The 6,758-nt window shown below is 44.7% G+C and overlaps 2 non-coding genes across 2 annotated transcripts; both read right to left on the bottom strand.

Moving 5' to 3' along the window:
* Positions 1 to 3,228: 3,228 nt before the first annotated feature.
* TRNAG-GCC (transfer RNA glycine (anticodon GCC)) lies at positions 3,229 to 3,299 on the bottom strand. Its single transcript has one exon. It is a non-coding gene; the product is annotated as a tRNA-Gly (tRNA).
* Positions 3,300 to 4,240: 941 nt separating this feature from the next.
* TRNAG-UCC (transfer RNA glycine (anticodon UCC)) lies at positions 4,241 to 4,312 on the bottom strand. The gene has a single exon. It is a non-coding gene; the product is annotated as a tRNA-Gly (tRNA).
* Between the last annotated feature and the right edge of the window lie 2,446 nt (positions 4,313 to 6,758).

Raw genomic sequence — 6,758 nt, 5'->3', positions numbered from 1 at the left:
AGGTTGTGGAACTCTGAAGTGACTTGCAAAATCCTTGGGCAGGGGGTACATTATCCCTTATAGTATATAGTCACACCACTCACCTTTCCCACAAACAATTTACATCCTCGGTACATAGCTCTTTCATGAAAGAGAGAGCATGTTTGAAAACATGAAGAATAAAAATGGAATATTTAATGCAAATTAAATACTTCAATAAAATGGTTAGATATTTGTTGCCAAAAGATATTAGAACCTATTTCATACAAGTCATTTTTTCATCAGATAATATTTGTACGATATGTAGAAATATGCAGAAAGATCCTACATTTTCTATGATTACCTAAAGAGTGCAAACAATGCAATACATATCTTATTTCTGCTTGTCCCTGTACAGCTACAACAACAGCAGAAGAAAGAAAATTAATCTTTTCGTTCTCTGAGCCGCTGCTTTAATTGTGCAGCGTGACCTCCCTGCATTATTATTATTATTATTATAATTAATTTTATAAAGCGCTCAGCTACCCGTAGGTTTCCCGGCGCTAAAACCAAAACGATGAGAGGGGAGAGGCAGAAGAGGATTATTAGATGTTAAATAACCATGTTTTTACCTGTCTACGAAATCTAAGATAATTGGGTTCAGTACGTAACTGAAGGGGAAGGGAATTCCAGAGAGAGGGGGCAAGCCAAGTGAAAGAGCGGCCACCCAGTCTGGCCTTTTTAATTCTCGGGACTGAAAATAGGTGTTGGCCGAATGATCGCAGAGGGCGAGAGGGACAATATTGCTGTACCAAAGAGTTAAGGTAAGGTGGGGCTAGGCCGGTGTTTATTCTGTGCATGATGCAGAGGGCCTTGAATTTTGTCCGGTTTTCAATCCGAAGCCAATGCAGAGTACGGATGGAGTTGGAAGTAGGGGATGTAGCCGGGAGTTTGCACAGTAGTCGTGCTGCCATATTCTGGACAGTCTGCAGCTTGCGGATCACCTCTTTACTGGCTCCCAGGAGAAGGATGTTCCCGTAGTCCAGTCTCGATGTAATTAAGGCCTGGACCACGGTTTTCTGAGTGTCCAGGGGAAGCATCCATATGATCTTGCGTAACCATTTAATGATGGTGATACAGATGGAGGAGGTTTTGATCACATGGTTCTTCATAGTTAGTTGGTCGTCGAAAATGACGCCGAGGTTGCGTGCAGTTTTAGACGGGGTGGGTAAAGTGCCCATTTGAGAGGGCCAGTGTTGGGGTCCCCAGAGGGTGGTGTTATGACCAAACAAAAGGAGTTCTGTTTTTCCCCCGTTCCGTTGCAATTTATTGTCCAACATCCAGGCTGCGATGTTGTTCAGACCTGTGCAAAGGGAAGAGGAAGAGGAGTGAGAGTCAGAGGAGAGAGAGTAGATGATCTGGGTATCATCGGCGTATGAGTAGATAGTGAGCCCGGCTTGTTCCGCAATAGTCGCTAGAGGTCTGACATATAAATTGAAGAGCAAGGGGCTCAAGATGGAACCTTGCGGAACACCATACGCCGATGTAAGGGTTTGAGAGGCAGATGAGGAGGAGAAAACCTGAAAGGTTCGGTTTGAAAGAAAACTAACAAACCAATTGAGAGCTGTACCGGTGATGCCAGAAGATCTAAGGGCATTGATGAGAATAGGGTGGGAAACGGTGTCAAATGCGGCACTCAGATCAAGCAAAATGAGTGCCACGGTTTCCCCCCTATCTACTCGGGATCGGATGTTTTCAGAGACCCCTAAGAGGGTAGTTTCTGTAGAGAAACATGATCTAAAACCTGATTGGGATGGATGTAAAATTCTATTTGCTTCAACATGGGTAGATAGTTGGGAATTGATGTGCTTTTCCATAATTTTTGAAAAAACCGGAAGAAGGGAGATGGGACGAAAATTAGATGGGGTACTAGGATCAGCGTTTGCCTTTTTGAGCAGGGGTACTATCATTGCATGTTTCCATGCAGAGGGTACTGTGGCTTCTCTTAGGGAGGTGTTAAGAAGATCCATAATGAGTGCAAGGGAAGAATTGTCCAACCTTTTTAGTATTTGTGGGGGGAGAGGGTCCAATGGGGAACCGGATTTGATTTTGCTGATGATATCAGAGAAAGTCGTGATGTTAAATGGAACCCATGTATCGATCAGTTGAGAAGCAGTAGAACAGGTTTCCCATGGAGACATGGAATCACAGGAGAGCGTAGGTGTGGATAGTGTGGGGGGGATCGGCTGGGCAGGAATATGGGACTTATCCTCTGGAATCGTACGGTCTGGATGTAGGATTGGGACAAGTGGAGGTAGTGGAGAAGGAGGGGGGGAAGGTTTCTCAAAATTGGAGTAGATGGTAGCAATTTTGGCGACGAAGTATTCAGCCAATGTATTGCATTGTGCGGTATCAAGGCATGGTGGTTTGGGCTGACACAATGCGCCTGATAGCTTCTGTACTACCTTGAAGAGAGCTTTGGGGCGATTTTGTGCCTCCAGGATAGTTGTGTTGACATTTCCCCTCAGTTGCAGGCTGTGGCAGCAGGCATCGTGACATCAGAACTCAACTGTAATAAGTTATTACAGTTGAGCACCGAGGTCCATACTTTATAATAGGAGACTGCAAGTGTTACACGTCTGATTGTAAAGATATTACAGACAGGAGGATATAAAGGGATTGCAGAATCGTATATATTATAAACAATGTAATGCTGGTAGCCGTGTTTAGTGTAGAGGTCACAAATTGTAACCATGGTAAAAAACCTTAGAGGCTTTTCTGCTCAGAGAAAACTCTTGCATGCGACTTAAAAAGCATGCATTTCAATGCTATCAGATTTGTACCCAATATTCCACATTATCCTTAATAATGTGGTGGCATTGATTATAAGACGTTGTAATCATTTATTAAGTACCCAAGAACAACTGTCTGTATTGTTATACTGTTTGGTGTATAAATAGCCTTTATTTGTATAATAATTGACATATCAAGCCAATCATAAACGGGGAGAAACTTCTGTAAACTTGGCCATCATATGTTTGTACACATTGAGCTAGAGACGTGGCATGATGGGTTGAACATTTCCACATTAAACACCAGGGGGCGCTGACAGGAGATCCTGCTTCGAATGAATAATTAAATGAGCTGTTCTAGATCACACATAAGGAAAGGATGAATGCAGCGCTCTGTTTGCACAAACGTGTTTAAATTTATTTACGATCTTTAAAAATAAATAAGAGTTTGTATAAATATTTCCCCAAAAGATTCCGTTGCATTGGCCGGGAATCGAACCCGGGCCTCCCGCGTGGCAGGCGAGAATTCTACCACTGAACCACCAATGCTTGATGTGCTCAAACTGCTTTCAGATATACCGTATCTTATATAGTCTTATTTTTCCTGGGATTTTTTATGAACTATTGCAAGCAGGAGTTGTCAGATGCAACATAGTGAGTTGCTCATCAGTCAAGTGGCTGGTTATCAGCGTGACACCTTCAATCACCCTTAAGTTTCTTTACCCGTATGTATTTTACAACTTAACATTTTTTAGCACATGCAACATTTTTAAACGGGAAAGTACAATTGCCTAAATGCCATTTATTTGCTAGACATAAATCAAAGGGCCGGTTGAAGGTGTCTCACTGGGACCATTTTGCAGCTGTGCGAGGTTTCCCCCTCAGCCCAAATCTTTCCAGTCTTGCTTCTCTGCTCCGCACTGGTTGTAGGTCGCCCCATCCCATCCCGGGGCAACAACACGAAATATCTTCAATAACACTCTTTCACGTCAGCAGTCCCTCCGATTTCTGTTTATGTGCCCCTCCGAGGAGAATACAAACATTTCGAATTTAAGTATTCCATGTTTTAGGAACATTGGAATCTACGCTAGTTGGGCTGTTTAGAATCTCCTGTTCCACTAAAACACGAATTGCGCATCCACTGGATCAACCAGAGCCAGCACCGGCCGTGAACGGATTAAAAAAGATACTTCACCAAAAGAGAACAAACAGATTAGACAATCACCTCTGGGTGCCCGCGCCGGCTTCATGTGAGCCAAAGTAAACCCACTGCCCGACACCCGACACCTTTCTCTCATAGCTGGCCCCTCGCATCTTCAGTACACCGGTCTGTAAGCTTAGCAAAGCATCTCAGTGAAAATAAAATTGTAGCTATAACATCAAAGAGTAATGTTACTGAAAAAAACCTGTGTTCATATTTAAGACCTAAAGACTAAATGCAAAACACTAGATGCATTCCTTACAGCAAAATGTGAAATAAAAATAATGGCTGCGTTGGCCGGGAATCGAACCCGGGTCAACTGCTTGGAAGGCAGCTATGCTCACCACTATACCACCAACGCCTGGCCATCGTGCTTGCTTCAATCTACTTATACAAAGCAGGTACATGAGCAGTCATGCACAGAAAAAGTGTATTAGAATGATCCCAGAGGCAGGCAGATGAACACACTCCTCTCTGCAAAGGCTACAAACCTGCATTATTCAACAATGTAGATTTTTCTAGTATTCATGACGGAAAATCTTAATTTTATTAAAGACACGGAGGCGCGTATTATGCTTTTCTAATCTTGCATTTAATTGAACAGCAGCCAAGATAAGCAAAAACTACAGTTCCCAGAGGGCCAGAGCACAAACTGGGCCATGGGAACGAGAAAAAACGAGAGTGAAATAACCAATCACAGAGGACCAACTAGATAAAGACCCTAACTGACTGCGCAGCTTCCTCTTTTCGCTGGCGAGCAGATCATGGATAGTCATTAAACAAAGGATAAATGAATAAAATTAAGGATATAGCCAGAGTCCAGGAACATAAGTCTTGTATCAGAGGAATCCAAGGAAGAAGACCAAACAGGAGGCCAGGAGGAGGATCCAGGAGCCTCGGAGGTGGAGAACTTGGAGGAGAGGACCGTAGGAGCCGGAGGGTAGATCTCCTAAGATGAAGCCGGTGGCAGGGCTGGATTCGCTGTAGGGAGGGAGAACAAATGTTAGTAAAGTTGCGGCGGGATAATACTCGCCTCCGTGTCTTTAATAAAATTAAGATTTTCCGTCATGAATACTAGAAAAATCTACATTTTATGGCAAGACCGGAGGCTCCTATTATGCTTGTTTTAAGCATATTAACAACATCAGAAGCCACAGTATGAACAGGTTTGCAATAGAACATGCGAAAAATACTGTCATTGGACCAATCTGCTGATCTCAGAATGTCTTCCAAGCGAGAGCCAGACCAAAAGGCTGTAGAAGCCATGGCTCCCCTGGCCGAATGAGCCCCGAAAACGGAGACATCAATTCCGGCAAGAGACATGACCCAACGGACCCAACGGGCAAGGGTAGGAGAGGAGACAGGAAGATGGGGTTTGCGAAAGGAAATAAGGAGTTGAGAATGAGAGGGCGGTCTGAGATCAGCAGTCCGTTGTTCGTACACTTTTAAACATTGTCCAACACACAATTTGGGATGAGCTGAAAAATAAGGATAAAACACTGAATCTAAATGAGTTTTAGTACGTCTGCGTATCTTAAAGAGAACACCTGTAGGAGAGAATTGGCGAGCAGAAACATCTAGAGCCTTAACATCAGAAACTCTTTTAATGGAAATGAGACACAGCAACATGGTAAGTTTAGCAGAAAGCATCTTGAGTGAAAGAACAGAATTGTCTGGCCAATTTGTAAACAACCTAAAAACCACTGTAACATCCCATAAAGAAGTATACTTAGCCAACGGTGGTTTCGCACATCGAACACCTTTCAAGAGACGACAGATCAGAGGGTGAGCACCAACCGGTTTACCATCTATCTGGGAATGGTAGAGAGATATGGCTGAACGATAGAGATTGACAGTGCGATAGGCCTTACCTGCGCCTGCCTGTGAACCAAGGAAATTAATGATGAAGTTCAGAGAGGCTGAAACGGGATTGAGGTCCCTTTCCAAACACCAGCTTGACCAAAGAGACCAGGCGGATTTGTATGCCTTGGAGGTACCAGGGGCCCAGGCCTGGCTGATAAAGATCGAAGCCTCTTGTGAAATGAGGACGTCAGAAGGGGAAGGCCGGAAACTTTCCAGGCCGAGAGCGTCAGGGAGGAATCGAGAATGAGACTGTGTTGTTCGCCCAGGGGATTGAGAAGAAGATCCTCGAAGGAGGGCAGAAGGACAGGGAAATCCACTGCCATCTCGAGCAGAGTCGGGAACCACACCTGCGCCTGCCAGAAGGGGGCTACAAGAACTAGAGACGAAGACTGGCGACGAACTTGAGAAAGAACCCTGTTGATCATCAGAAAAGGAGGGAAGGCATAATGTAGATGACGAGACCAATCCTGCAGGAAAGCGTCTGTCGACAAGGCCAGGGGATCCGGGCGCCAACTGTAGAACCGGGGCAATTGGGAATTGAGCCGGGATGCAAAAAGATCGATAGAGAAAGGGCCCCAAAGATGGGAAAGAGAGAGGAAGACGGATGGACAGAGCTTCCAATCGCTCGAGTCTCGAAGAAATCTCGAGTGCCAATCCGCCACGCTGTTGAGATTTCCAGGGAGATACTCTCCTGTCAGAGAAAGGTGATGGGCGAGACAGAACTCCCACAGACTCTTTGCTAAGTCCGCCAGAGGCTTGGACCTTGTTCCGCCGAGATGGTTGATGTAGCGGACCGCAGAAACATTGTCCATACGAAGGAGGATAGAACAGTGAATCCTGTGTTTTGAAAGGCTTTTGATCGCAAAGGAACCTGCAAGCATCTCTAAACAGTTGATGTGCAACTTGGACTCCTCGGCGGACCATGAACCTCCAGTCGAGATTGG

This window comes from Lissotriton helveticus, chromosome 12, assembly GCF_964261635.1.
Source record: "Lissotriton helveticus chromosome 12, aLisHel1.1, whole genome shotgun sequence".
NCBI classification, from domain to species: Eukaryota; Metazoa; Chordata; class Amphibia; order Caudata; family Salamandridae; genus Lissotriton; species Lissotriton helveticus.
This window is presented reverse-complemented; position numbering and strand designations above follow the sequence as displayed.